Raw genomic sequence first — 15,276 nt, 5'->3', positions numbered from 1 at the left:
AAAAGAAAGTTACAGGTCAATACCTCTGATGAATATAGATGTAAATCCTCAAGAAAATATTAGGAAACCAATTTCAACAATATATTAAAAGAATCCTACATCATGATCAAGTGGAATTTATTCCAGGGATGCAGATGGTTCAACATTCACAAATCAGTGTGATACACAACATTAACAAAATGAAAGATTAAAATTATATGATCATTTACAGATTCAGAGACAGTATTTGAAAAAAAGTCAATATCCATTTATGGTAAAAAACTCTCAAGAAAGTGGGTATACAGATAGAGTAAATGTTAGAATTCACACACACACACACACACACACATATACACAAATGTCCAGTGATAACAAGTTTAAGATAAATAAATTACTAAGTCATTTTTAGTGGAATATATTAGGAGCTATTCCCTAAGGAAGTGGATATTGGATGGAGACATTTGAAGAGTTGAAGTTAATTAGTGCTGAGTGCCCAGAAAATTATGGTTTTTTCAGGCTCCTGGAGTACATGCGTATACACACAAATATGTCCACACATACACACACAATCACATTCAAACTGAGAAAACAACAGGACTCATCTGCATTATTCACAAAATTTGAACATCCAACTGTATTTACTAGTGTGATAACTAAAAGATTATGAAAGATCAATTTCAAAATCACAATAGATAAAAAACTGTATGTTTTCTGAGATTTTATAGTTTTAGGTATCCGTGAGTCCCTCAGATTAATTTTTTTAAATGGATACTTTTACTAACTTAATGGGCACTGTATAAATTGTGATGTATTCAGGTGCATGAAAGAAAAGGCCATCTCTGTAGCTTAACCTTGTAATAGTATTTTATTTTCCCCACAACAAGATGTCTGAAGGAAGGGAGTCTAGGCCCCTTCTACCATTTTGCTTCATCATCCTCACAGGGGAGCTTTATCTTCATGCTTATCTAATCACAGAGGCAAGATGACTTCTCCCTCTTCATTTGTGCTGTAGGCTGGAGAAATAGAAAGGGACAAAAAGAATGTATTAGAAAAACAAAAATATTCTCCAAAGTCTCTAGCAGAAGTGTACTTGAATCTCATTGCCTACACTTCTGTTATATCACCATTGTTGGCTGCAACAGAGTCTGAGAAGGTGAGTATTTTACCTGGGAATACTGCCAATCTGAACAAACAGGGGTTTTATTAATAAGGACGAAGTGGTAAATAGCTCTTAGAAAATTAGGACTATCTAAAGATTCACTGAATTCAGATTGCTATATAATCACAACCAGTATTTTTAAGCAGTCTAAATTTTCAGTTATACTAAATATCAGTAACTATTCAAAACAGTTCACTTTTGCTATTTATGAGGGTATAATTTTTTTCATGAATAGACATTGTTAATTATGAGATAATATATATATTTTATATACTTTATTCCCTGCATCACACTAGTGAGATTTATATGATCATGGAACATTAATAGATTTTGTATACTATTCTTTTCTAAAATACTTCTCACTTAAATGGTGGTTTTAGGGTCCATGTTATAACCCAAACTAATCACCTTTGGACAACATCTAAATTCTAAGTCCTAAATCCAAATTCTAAAGATTTTTTCAGTTAATTAACAGTATCAGTTTCAAATAACATTTCTTTAATGCCCAAATACTGACAGTAGAATACTAAGTCCTAAATGAATTCTTTAAGTTAAATGTGTAACATTTATTCAAGGAAGTCTTTTGTGTTTTATACATCTTTGCTAGCCTTAATATATAAAATTCAGTATTTGATAATTAGCTTTTATGGTATTACAATCATTACCTCTTAAGGAACATTTTTCTGTGCTTACGAAAATATTTAATTGTATTCTATGTCCCACTAAAATGTAAATCTTAGGTTCTCTGCATTTCTCAAAGTCAGTCTTAAATGTTGATAATCAAGATGGACACATTTTTTAATGACATTTCAATGGCAGGGGCTGAAGAGAGAGTAAATATATTGGTTCTAATGTTCTGTCTAAATGGTACTCAGAAGTGAATACAGTACATTTTCGTGAGTGCAAATCTAATATTAATTCATGTCTAATGTATATGGTTTACAGATTTACATCTAATTTCAAATCCTCTGTGAATTCAATTAGAATTAATTCTATCTCATCTTACACATCTTACTGAATACATTCCTTCAAATCTAATTCTCACCCTGTCGATTTGAGATGATTTGTATCTCATAAAAATTCACATGCAAATATTACAGGGTATCAGATATATCTTGTGAAATGTGGGGTTTATATATGATATGATTTTCTCTAATTATGAAGGAAAACATGCAGAATATTACATAAAAAACTTTATCCTTATTTGTTTATAGTTAAAGCATTTAGGAAGAAAGAATATATAGAAATGCAATTGAGAGAATAACTACCATGAATTTTAAAAACTCTGCAAAAGACAATGTATTCTGTGTAATACATGCATATTATCAGATAAATTTATATTTTTGATATATGATATATGGATATATAAATATGGTATTCTGAAGGAACAGAACTGGCAAAATGAAATCACTAACTTTCTCTCATAATTTCCTTTGAAGTGTGCTCTCTACAAGGTAATTCTCTTTCCCCTGGAAAAAATCTTGGTTGGTTCCTCATAGCTGTCTTAAATAGTAAAAATCTTCCTAGTATTTTAGTTACTTATACTATTTCAGTTCTGAAACTGATAGGTACAGCCAGACTAATAATAAAAACTCCAGGCTTCACTCAAAATCAAAGACTCTACACTCACCTACTGAGCCCTGCAGTAGAAGGCAGGCCTGCAGTGCACAGTACGGCTTAGACAGATACTCCTTCACTTTCCCAACTTGTCTTTCTTCCATTCCTCAGTTTCTAACTTGCACTGTTCCTGACCACACCGGGGTTTGAGATGGTGGAAAAAGAGGTGAGGGCACAGGAAAGCTCCTGCATGTTGGTACTTTGGTGAGTTGCCATCACTTCTCTCTGGTTTGGCAGGTCTATTCTTGGTCTTTTTTCCATGCAGAGTGTTCGGTTCCTCGCAGGGTTCTGCAGACCACTTACTCCTCTCCCCATTCATTGGAAGGCATCTCTCACCTGCACCTCACTGTGATTTAGGTCTCAGCAGTCCTTCTTGTCATAGTCTCTCTCGGTCCGAATCCTATTTCCTTTAAGCAGCCCTTCTGGATAAAGTACACTTAAAAGGACTCAAGGCAGCTTTCACCCACATACAGGTCATCCATACCCACTCCATGTATCTTTGGTCCATTTCAGTTATAACTCGTTAGTTTTAAAAATAACATTATGTTGTCATCACAACTCGTGACAACAGATGTGTATAGGTGTGTTTTAATTCATAACAGAAATTAAGTTCAAAGAATCACTAAGCCACAGTTGTTTTGCAATCATGAATGCAGAACACCAAGAAATTATGTGTGGTGAACATATTTACTGATGGTTAAAATAATTGGAATTGCTAAGATAGGCCAGCATCCTACTTTTACAGATGAAAAAAGCAAAGAATCCATTTAGCAAATGCTGTTACTGGCCAGAGACAATGCAAAGCTTTGAGATGCAATCAGAAGATCGTAGGGTCTAGATTCAAACATACGTAGGTTTGAGTCCTGTCTCTATAATGCACTACTTACAAGAAGTTGACCAAGTTTAATAAAGGGTGCAATCTCAATTTCTTCTTCTATAAAATGGGGATAGTAACAGTTTTAGCAATTACAATGTTTTGATAATTAAATAAAATGAAACACATGTACTGTATGTCACATAACTCCTAAATAATGAAAGGGCTTAGAAGCACTAGTGCTCCAATAGCAATAAACAAGCCAAATTACTATATCTTGGTTTCAAAGTATCATTCTCCATGGAAAGGAACAGGGTTCCTTGGGGAGACAGGAAGATTCCAGGGCTAGTGAAGATAAATATTTGGAACATTATGTTAGAACAGGAAGCAAGGAAGTCTTAAAATACTCAGAGGGGCATATCAAAAGGGTAAGTGAACCATCTTAAAGGCGCCAATACAGGCCAAATTTGGGACAATTTGGGCATCAAATAAAGAGTATTAGTAATAGAGTCTAACCCATTAGGTTAATTAAGAATCTAGGAATCCATACTGACAAAAGCTTTAAAAACATACAAAGCAAGGGACTGATACTGAAGGTTTGTACATTTATTCATTAGCTTAGTTCATTCTGTAAATTTGTATCATGCACTTGAACTACTAACAACTTCAAGGAGAACCTGCAGTGTGGAAGCCTCTCCTTGATTATGGATAAAGCCTAGAATGAATGCCAATCACTTAGACCCTTAGATCCTTAGCCAGTGAGCAAGTGCCAATATACTGGAAACTTTCTGTGGGCAAAAAAAAAGAAAAAACTCCAAGTATATATTTCCCATTCTGCAGAGTTACTTTTATGTTATATCTCTGTCAGCTCTTAAAGTATGGAGCTCTAATTGTTCCCTAACAGAAATTACCTTTGACTTGGCCTGCCAAAAGGTATGTAACTGCTTCCTATCTCTTTTCTCCACAACTCACATAATTTCTCCTCTCAGCTCCTCATCCAGCTATTCTACATCTGCCAGACACTTAGGAGTTGGAAAAGCTCTCAGGTTCCAAGTGAAGAACAAGGAGTTCTGGTAAACAAAATGAATGAACATTTGTCTCAAGCATAACTATACCACTCTAACTTAAAAAGAGATACAAACAAACCACATAAAACATGCCATTAAATCACGATTTTTATTAAGTACTACCTGGTTCTCAATGCCAACATATTTATAAGTAGGCTGAAAATCTATCATAAATATGCTAAATGGGAGAAACTGAAAGTATGTCAAAAATTACTTATTTTTCACAATATTTGAGCATAGTTTGCAATAAATAGGAATGATATTTAACATTTTATTGTTTTTAAATGAAATAATGATAAACATTCTAGTGGATTTAGCTATAGTGCAGTTTATGGCTATTACCTAGAATAAATATGTCACAGAAACTGTTCCGAAGAGAAATGTTACATTAGTTAAATCATAACAACAAAAAGATACCTCATTCATCATTTACTTAACAATGATTTATTGAGTATCTACTATAATTACTAGTACTATGTACTATATGGTACTTCTACTGTGATGGACCATACGCACCCAGAGATGAACTAATAATATTTTTGTCCTAAAGAAAGTCAGTAGTGATAAAAACAGACATTTAAATTAGTAATAGCAAAGCAGTGTTTCAAGTGCACAAGTCAATCGTAGCACAAAGGTTGAGTAATTCTACAGAGGGTGAGCAGGAAAGAGTGACAGAATGTTTCCTAGAAGAGGGAATGCTTCACATAGGCCAGTTTGTCAGGCAAGAACAAATGAATGAGACTATTAAAAGAAACATCTTATACAAAGTCACAGAGGGATAGACAAGCATGAACACCACGAGAAGGGGTCAGAGGGGAACTGAGTTTCAAGCAGGGTTCAACTTGTGGAAGGCCTACGAACTAACCTAAGGCATAGTATGATTGGAATCCATAAAATAATGTAAGTGAAGATTATCTAGTCTCTGCCATATCAAATTCCTTTCCACCTTGGGACCTAGATAATTCCTTTTCCTCTCCTGAGAACTCCTTCCCCCAGATTTTTACACAACTGGATGTTGTAACTAATTCAAGTCTTGTCTTAACAATCACCTCCTAGAAAAGACATTTCTGTATCACCCAACTAAAATTAGTGGCACCCTATCATACCCATCTATCAATTTCATAGCTTTATATAACATATCCACCTGCCCTTTATATCTAATCTCTTTATTTGTAATTAAGACTGAGAGAATCAAGGAAATTGCAAAGCAACATTTGGTGTAGTGCAGACTCTAGGGATTTATTAACTGGCAATCTTCCTTTATCCTGCAAAATATAAACATATTTTGTTCACTAGTAACAAGATGACAAAAGCATAAGAAACCCTTTTAGTTATATTTGTGTTTTATTATCTCAAAAGGATATATATCTACTGCAAAATTATCAAGCAATATTACAAAATACAATGAAGCATTTTTGAGAGTGTGGAAAAGATGTTTCTAGCTCTTTAAATCATACTTCATATATAAATCTTCTGACCCTTGAAGCAAGACCTACATTTGTCTCTAGAGATAAGGGCTAAGAAGTAAATATCTATTAGTACTTGGAAAACTTAAACTTTTTATTTAGCTTCCTGATAAAGTGGGAGCTTCAAGGACTGTCTTTATATAAACTGACATCCTTTGAAGTATTTTGAGGGCTTAAAGAGGAAAATGTAGTATGTTTGTTCTTCTTGTGTTCTACAGGATATTTGAGAGAGTACCTGAACTTCTATAGTCACATTAGTCACAAGGCCAAATGTATAGGACCATTTACCTCTCCAAATTTGAGAAATAAACACAAAACATCTATTGTTATCAAATGAAGGAAATATTTTCCTATTTCTAGTTCTTCTATCAAGATACTGTTGACAACAGAAATAAAAATTTAACTACAGCCTAAAGTAGAAAGCATAATTGCATTGTATTAAAATATGTCCTTGAAATTCTGAAACCTTATTAAAATGGCAATCACTACACTAATAAATGACTTTATGCAAATTCTGTAATTAAAACTCAAAATGATGAAATTCATTTAAATCTAGACCATCTATGACTACTAATTGACCAATATCACAACCAATACTAAATGTAGATAAAATATTCATACTTGTACTTAAATAACATAGGCTAAACTTTATTACTTTTAAAATTTTGAATTGTATATTTATTCATAGTATATTTTTATTTACACAAAATACATTGTACATTAAACAGATATTGATTAAATCTGCATTATTAATTTATAATATTAAAATTGTGATAGTGGTCTTCACATATCAGACAGCTTTAGGGCCAGTGAATTATTCAAAGAAAAGCTTAGATGTTTTGCGAAATGATCAGAAATGATCTTATAAAATTAATATGTGGCAAAAATGGGAACAATTAATAAGAAAATATGAAATATTGAGTTCTCATGAGAGGGAAGTAATAGGCTTACTATGGGCAATCCTGGTAAAGCAAGATATGAAGAATGTGTTAAAAGAATGTTTGCAAACCAAAGCATTAGCTGAAGATATTAAACAGAAATAATGGTGGCCTGGTCTCTGAGAATTCATTGCTGACACACAAAAAGCAGCGATGGCATTAATGCTTAATGATGAGGCTAACTTGCATGCACAACAAACAAGAAATACAATATAAGTAAAAATGTATATGCTTTCATTTGTTCTTTATGAAGCTATGCTAGCTTCATGCTATCAATTTTTTTCTTGATGTCCTAATTTCTGTGATCTATAATTTGTGGAGTTCATCTTTCTCCTCTATGGAAATCATGATAAAACATGATAGCTTTGCTTTTTATCCATCTTCTACTGCTCCTCTAATGTCCATTTTTCTTCAGAGATTATAGACAATGGCTTGCCAAACTCCCAGATTATTTTATTGTCCTAGGATCTAACTGAGAGATATTGGAAGATTAAATTCCTCTAAGGCAATTAAATGATTACAATTATCCTTTGACTCATCTTAAACTATAATTTTCTCTTCAAGAAACTTAACTTCCCCTTTTCACGTTTAGAATTCTTCTCCTTTGATATATGAGAGACAATTGTCTCAAAACTTAAACATCTTCCCAGATGGCAAACTCATTGCTGTTTTTGATATTTTAAAATACATTTTAAATTCTGGGTTTACTTTATCAGTCAGTTCATTCTGTGATTAACATAACAGATATATTTAATCCTCTCCTATTCATTATAATTGTGTGTCTCTTTTTTTCCTACTAATATATCTTACTTTATTCATTCAACCTCTGTGAGGAATACAGACCTAAGTCATGCTCTCAGAGAAGATAAAGGCTAGAAGTGAGGCTGAGATATATCTAGAATGTTATAATACAAGGCAGAAAGAAATGTGGTGGAAAGGATGAGGTAGCATTTCATAGGAGTTCAGCTCTAGACAAGATTACTTTCAGCTGATTACATATATAAATAAAAAGCTTTATATAAGTTTACTCAAGCTGGACTTTCAAAGAATCCCCTATCCAGTCAAGTGGTTGAGCTTCCATGGATCTATGAATTACATGAAATGATAAGTAATATTTGGAAGATATATGTAGATGAGCACTTGTGGTGAGGGGAGAATGGTGGGAAAAGATCACTAGTATTCATCACATTCTGAAAGACATCTGTGACATTCAACATGGTTAAAAGCAAACCATACCACAGAAGAGTGTTTGGAGACATCTGCAATACTATTAAAATTAGTATGATTAAGATTACATTCTCATTGCTTCCAAATGTTCACCACGTTTTGCTCATTTGTTCATCATTTTTTCAACAGTTTGTGCTTCTTAATAATCTGGCTGAGAAAGCATGACAAACTTCTTTTTGAATTTTTTGAAATATGCTTTTCCAAAGACTAGAAAACACATCTGACTGTTCCTTCCTATTTCAAAATAGAATATGTTCACTTTCTTTCCATAACTTTCTTTATCCCTACAAGACTTTTCACTGTTGACAAAAATTAATCCCATAATAATGTCCCTTTGCTGCTTCTTTTACTTCCTTGGAATGGAAACTGTTGTCATTTTAAACAAATAACAAAATGATAAAAAATAATAGGCAGAACATAGGCAATAGACATCATATTAAAAACACATGTAGAATATTTGATATTTATTTTAAAATTTGTGACAGGAATTGATGGGAAACTAAAGGAATATACTAAAGATATCTATAGAAGGAAAAAAAAGGATAAATTAAGATGTGTACTTGGAAAATAAAAGGAGTAATATGAAAAAATAACCAGTTAGAAAAGATAAGTAAATAGTGTTTTATAGAGTTACCTGTAAGGACGAGTGCATAAAAAATAGTAAGATGGTTTTAAAAGATTAAGAGTCACTAAGTAGAAAGCGACAGCAACTGAACTATTTAAATTTAAAAAAGAGGGGTGTGGGCTAGCTATTAACTACTTGATGACATAAAATTGAAGTACCTGAATTTCTGAAATGTTTAAAAAAACCTGGCTAAGTAAAGCCTAAAGTATAAAAGCTATGACAATATCTTTTTGAGTTTAGCAGAATGTAAATGGATAGCAAAAGATTGACAAGTATCAGGTAAGTAAAAAGCAAAACAATAAAAAAGAAAGATAAATTCAGGTTTTGAATTCAAGAAGTATGACTGCTTAACACTGCATAAGGAATATATGTTCCAGATCCTTATACAATATTATCCTGTTGTATTTTGTGCATATGTCAGATAAGGTAACAAAAGCATCGAGAGTTCTTATTAAAGTACCCATTACTGTTTACATAAAATATTGCAATGACTTTACAGTCACAGAAGAACAAAAAAATATGTTCATGCTTTCTTTTCTTGAGGTAGTCAGATTTCTCTACAGGGTAACTCTGTCATTAAGACACAGCAATGATTTAAACGATTTTGCAGTTCTCTTTCCTGACTTTGTATGTACTTCATGGTCCATAAATTTCACACAAAGAGGTGCTTTTAAGAACGAAAGTCACATTCTTCAGAACTTTCTAGCAACTAAGATGCTCTAATATTCTCACAGATTTAAGTAGTCAAATTTTGCCCATCCCCAGATCTTTTCCACAGGGCTGGGTGACTAATTGACAATGCTGTTTGAGAGCAAGTTCCTGAGTTGTGGAGAAATTGAAGCATATATTCCCTCCCAATACTGACACCAATATTACAAAATAATAAGATGGTTCAATGAAATGCAGAAGTACCATCAATGAACGTTAATTCTAGATCAAAATGAAACACTTCTGGCCTTTCCATGCAAATTTAATTGATATAAATCTAAGAGTTACAATCACCAAAATATTTGAGGTACAGAGAATGAACAGGACAATGTAATTTGATGAGATACCAAATGAAATATGCAGTTCTGTGCATGTGTTTGGAGGATTCTAAGCCCATAAACCTGCCCCTCACTAACTTCAAGAGGCCACATTTCTCAGCACTAGACTCTTACCTGGGAATACAGCCTCCTTCACTGATCTTCCCTTTCCTCTCTGCTTAGTAAAAGATGTTGTAAACCAGAGTTCAGTGTTTTTCTCTTTGTATGTTTTGTACTTTACTGGGTAAAGCCAAAGAGTTAAGAGTTTTTTCATATTACTCTTTTATTTTCCAAGTGCACATCTTTCCCCTTGTCTGCCTCTGCAGCCCAAACTCTCTACAGAACTTGAGTTTGTGTTTCCAGTCACTGGATTTAAACTGTGAACACCCAGGGAGTCATCTGGCTGGGCCAAGAAACCATCAGATAAACATGGCAAATCCTTTTGGAATATCATTTGCCTGAGTTTTGGGGAAAGGTCATATTTTATATCCATACAATATGAAGCTACTACAGAGTAAAATCTGAAATCCATATGAATTTTTAGCTGAAAACTGGAGACTTCACATAAGATTACTCTTGCTGGGTGTGGGTGAGTATATCATCGTCAGATATATTTTGATAGAAAAGCCTGAGAAGCTCTATGTTATGCTAAATAAATCTACCTTATACATATGGATTAGCATTTTTGTGTGAATTCTGTATCAGAAGTGAAAGGTTTAATACTAAGAATGGCTGTAGACAGGACAAGTTTATAGTCCACCACTACCATCATCACCACTACCACCTCTCAGACCCTGTCCCATGCTCTTGAAGAATCTGGCTTCTTTCCTTAACTTTAGCCCCATGGTTAAGTGTAGTTTGTCTTTTCTTCATCAATATGTGCTCTTCTCTATTCCATTCTCTTAAGATATTAGTATGGGAATTAAGAGATGATCATTTAATACTAAAGATACAAACTGATACTAAGGCGGTGGCCATATAATGAAATTTTATACACTATCATTTTGTACATACCTGTCATTAGGCAGAATTCTGCTGAGTATTTACATTATGCCTTGAACAAGGTGATCAGAATGCTTTTCTTTCTTTAGCTTTTAAGATTCCTAAACTATTTTTCTTTTGAAATAGCATGCAATATCTAGTGCCATGTTCTGCATATAGAGTGCTCAGCAATGAAATAATTCTTTCTTGACATAGGCACCAAACCCAGAATGGGTGAAGGAAACAAACAGAAGTAAAGCAAATGTAAAGGATACCAGAACAGAGAGTAATCAAATCAGTCTCAATTTTAAAATGGTAATAATTTCAGTCATATTTTTCATAAGCTGGAAATTTGAACAACTTGAGAACCAGAACTATTTGCTTTCATCTCTGAAAAGTTAGACAAAGTCAACCAACCAACCAAGTAATATGCCTGTTGGATGATGATAAATCTAAATCTGACAGGAAATACTGTTTTTTCACTCCTAGGAAATAATCTAACAAGACCCAAAATACATATAATTTTTTGCTTAAAGAAATTATCCCCCTCCTCTTTACTATCCTCTGTTCCTATACTGAAAATCAACACCTTAAATTTTGATAGCACTTTATAGTTTCAAAATGCATTCACATTAAAATACATTTAAAGTACATTCAAATTTTACAGGATGCTCACACAACCTTGTTATGTATATTATCACCCCCTTTTTACAGATGAGAGAAGAACAATCTCTCAGAGGTTAAGTGACTTAGTCGAGGTTACACAGTTAAAGGCAGAATCCCAACTTCTCACTCCCAAGATAGTGAACCCTCAGGGTTCTACATTATCCCTTTAGACCTTTTATCAGTCAAGGTCCAGAAATCACACTATAACTGAAATGAGGACATTTTTAATATAAAGAATTAATAACTAGTAAAAGGGGAGTGAATACTAAGAGAGAAAAAGAGATCACTAAAGCATACAGGAATAGTGGATTTAGGGAACAGCCAGTACCTCCAGGGCTGCCATGGAGGAAATAACTTAGAACCATCCCCATCCCTGCCCTCTACCTTAAAAGCCTGAGAGACAGAACTTACTGGAGATAATGTGGCTGTGGCCTACCTAATGGCCAAGAAATTCATTGAGGTGTCACAGACTGGACTGTGAGGAAACCACCAACTGGAGTGCCTGTTAAACTTGCTAGGAAGCCACACACTGGGATGCCAGTAAGGCTCATTAGGAAGCCACATACTGGGAGCCAGCACACTTACCAGAAGGTGTGAAATACTTATCTCTTGCACACCACTGGCCAGAGAGCCACCCACTGTAGGGAAAACTCAAATACGTATGGCCAGGATTATCACCTGACCCTAAACTGCTTGATGATGTAATTGGCCTACTGCTAGGCTACCGCTTCCATACCTGTAGGAAATAAGCTATTATTGCCTGAGTTACTATATAACTCAGTGCTCAGTTACTCCACTCAGTGCTCTAGGTGGAGGCAGAGACAGAGGTGGACTATGGACTTGCAGACTGCTGGATGCAGACATGATTCCAGTGTTTAACCTATCTCTGTGAGATAAAAGCTGCTATAAACCCTTTTACCTGAAGAACCATCTGTTGTCACACCGAATCCACAGTGAATTTGCCAGGGGGCTGAAACCCTCATGCAAGACACACTATACCATAGGAGTGAGAAGAAAAGCACTGGAACCAGGAAGAGGCCCTCCTTCTTAATGCATTGACCTTCCAGCACCTTCTACTGACAAATCCTAACAGACAGCAAAGATCTATTGCCAGGTCCAAGCTCTGATATCACAATTCAGAGCAAAGAAGATAAATTAGGAGCTGAGAAGCACTACATTAGCAGGGACCCACCTCAATGACTCTCTAGGGTTCTCAAGGGTGAATGCTTTTATACTAAACTCCAGCTCCATTTGTTTCCTTTTCCCTAACTACCCCTACAATAAATGCAGACCCAACTTCTGGGGACACTGTCCTGATTGGTGGTATGACACATAAGTGCATGAGGAGAGAGTACAGTGCAGTAATTGAGACCAAGTCTGGTGCCAAGCATGTGGGTCTGAGTATTAGTTTCACCATAGACTTAAATTTGTGGTCTTGCCAAAGTTAATCACTGAATGCTCAGTTTCCTTAACTATAAAAGGGGATGATATAGTACCTACTTTATTAAGATATTGGAAAATAAATTAATACATGCAAAGCCTACAGAACATTTGGAATATAGTTAGAATTTGATAAATATTAGTATTATCTATGCATGTAGTTTGTAATTGGTGTTTAAAAATACATATTCAGCTCTCATTATTGATTTCCACTTAGGGCTGTGTCTCATAATGCTAAAACCCAGCTTCTTTGGGTGAGACTGGGCTATGCTACAAGAAGTCTTGCCCACTCCTGGGCCTTGCTGAAGCTCTGGGTTCAGATGGTGGCCCTGACCCTGGCTCACTGCATAATCTTCAGTGACAGCCAATCCAGTGGGGTTCCATTTTTTCAAGGGAAAAAAGACACATGGTTAAACAAACCATCTTTCTTTAAAAAACTCTCTTCCAGGTCTGACTAAATTTGATAACCCTCTTCCCCAAGGAATGAGTTACACTTGAGAGGGAAAGAGGAAGGAAATTACCATTTTTCAGTGTCTACCCACATGTGCCAGGCAAGCACTTTGCATACCTTACCTGATTTCACCCTCATCTAGTCCTATCAGATTAGTACTTTTAACTCTATTTAACAAATAAGGAAACGGAGGCCCGGATAGGTTAAGCAATTTACTCAAAACCACACTCTTGGTAGCAGAGCCTGAATTCAAAGCTGGCCTATTTGCGCCGACTAAACAATTTTTATTGTACGGCTTGCCTCCCACACTATCTTCATCTCAGACATCAAGAATCTTAACTGCTCAGTGCCTCTCAGACTTTGCTTTAAAGAGATGAGTGGGTGTGCGACTTTTCCCTTTCTTGAACGTATCATTTGAAAGTAAAGCAAGTGAAATTCATTTACCAGTTACAGCAATTTTTAAAATCACTCTTAACATCTTACAAGGCATTAGAGTTTGAAAGTCAGCAGCCCTCCTCCTCCTTGAGCCCATCCTCACCTCTTCCGGGCTGCAATCTTGGTGAAGGGAAGGGGGCCTGGTTGTGAGCCAGCGAGCTGGGTTCAGCCTCGATTCTGCCGCCACGTTCACCGTCGGAGCTTTCTTTTCTTTCTTTACAGCAGGTGGCTGTCGGGTCGGGTCGGGTCATCTTAAGGTTCCTTCCCGGGGTAGCAGCCGGGTCTGAGGGCTCTCCGGGGCGAGGGCGTGGCCCGGCCACCTCGGCCGCAGTTCTCTGGTTTTGGCCCTGACCATTTCTCTGAGGAGGATGCTCACTGCAACTGCCCCCGCCCCTTACCCTAAAGCCCCAGTATTTCCGCTTTTCCCAACAAGAAGCGAAGCCCCTTCCCCGCCGCCGCGAGATTGCCTTTCACCACAACTCCGCCCCTCCGCCAAGTGCGCCCGGTCTGACCCCCGCTGGGCCTGCCCCGGGCCTGTGCTGCGGCTTCGCCCGCCTCGCTCTCTGGCAGCGCGCCCAGCCTGCAGTTTTCTAACTTTCCGCTCCTCGCAGGGGGAATTCTGAGAACTCCGCAGGGAGTTTGACTGAAACGTGGAGACAAAGCCGCTCTACACAGTGAACTCCTACGCCTCCCCCGGCTCCCGGCCTGTTCCCGCAGTCCATGCCGGGTCCCGGCCGCCCGCCCGGCGTCCTCACGGCAGGATCCCGTGCCTGGAGCCTCGCCGCGCTCGGGCCGCAGCCCCGGGCACTGGGGTGCGCCACGCGCCCGGGTCTCGCTATTTCTGCTCGAGCCGAGCCTCGGTCTGAGAAACTCCGGGCGCCCTCAAACGCTCGGGATATCCCGGCACACCGCTCGGCCGCGCACAGGCTGAAGAAAGGTCCGCACTGGGCTCACAGCCTTCCTGCCGGCCTCCCCACGCCGGGCCTCGGTTCCCCTCCTTTCCCACTCCCGCCTCCTCTCGCAGGCTGCCAGGCGGACCCAGCCTGCCTCTCTCTCCGCCTTCACTACCGGGTCAAGCTGCGGAGGGAGGGAGCCGAGACGGCGGCGAGCGGCTCCCCACCGGCGCGCGCGCGCCCCTCCTCCCCTCCAGCCGGCGCCCTCCTCCTCAGCCACCTCCCCTGCTGCCAGTACTGTACAACTAGTACGCACACACACACACACTCACACATACACTCGCACGAGCACGGACCCTGCCGCTGCGGCTACCATAGATATCAGCTAACAACACACAGCCAGGCGCGCGCTCCCACTCGCACCACGCAGGAGTGGCCCCCGGCATCCCTAGCCCTTCTTCCCCACCCCCACCCAGCAGCTCACCCGCTCGGC

The 15,276-nt window shown here is 37.5% G+C and overlaps 1 long non-coding RNA gene across 1 annotated transcript; it reads right to left on the bottom strand.

Annotated features, from left to right (window-relative positions):
- Window positions 1–819: 819 nt before the first annotated feature.
- Window positions 820–15,257, bottom strand: LOC118918206 (uncharacterized). Its single transcript, XR_005027053.2, has 2 exons — window positions 13,994–15,257; window positions 820–992 (listed from the first exon to the last, which is right to left on the bottom strand). It is a non-coding gene; the product is annotated as an uncharacterized LOC118918206 (long non-coding RNA).
- Window positions 15,258–15,276: the final 19 nt, after the last annotated feature.

The sequence above is a fragment of the Manis pentadactyla genome, chromosome 7, assembly GCF_030020395.1.
Source record: "Manis pentadactyla isolate mManPen7 chromosome 7, mManPen7.hap1, whole genome shotgun sequence".
Lineage (NCBI taxonomy): Eukaryota > Metazoa > Chordata > Mammalia > Pholidota > Manidae > Manis > Manis pentadactyla.
This window is presented reverse-complemented; position numbering and strand designations above follow the sequence as displayed.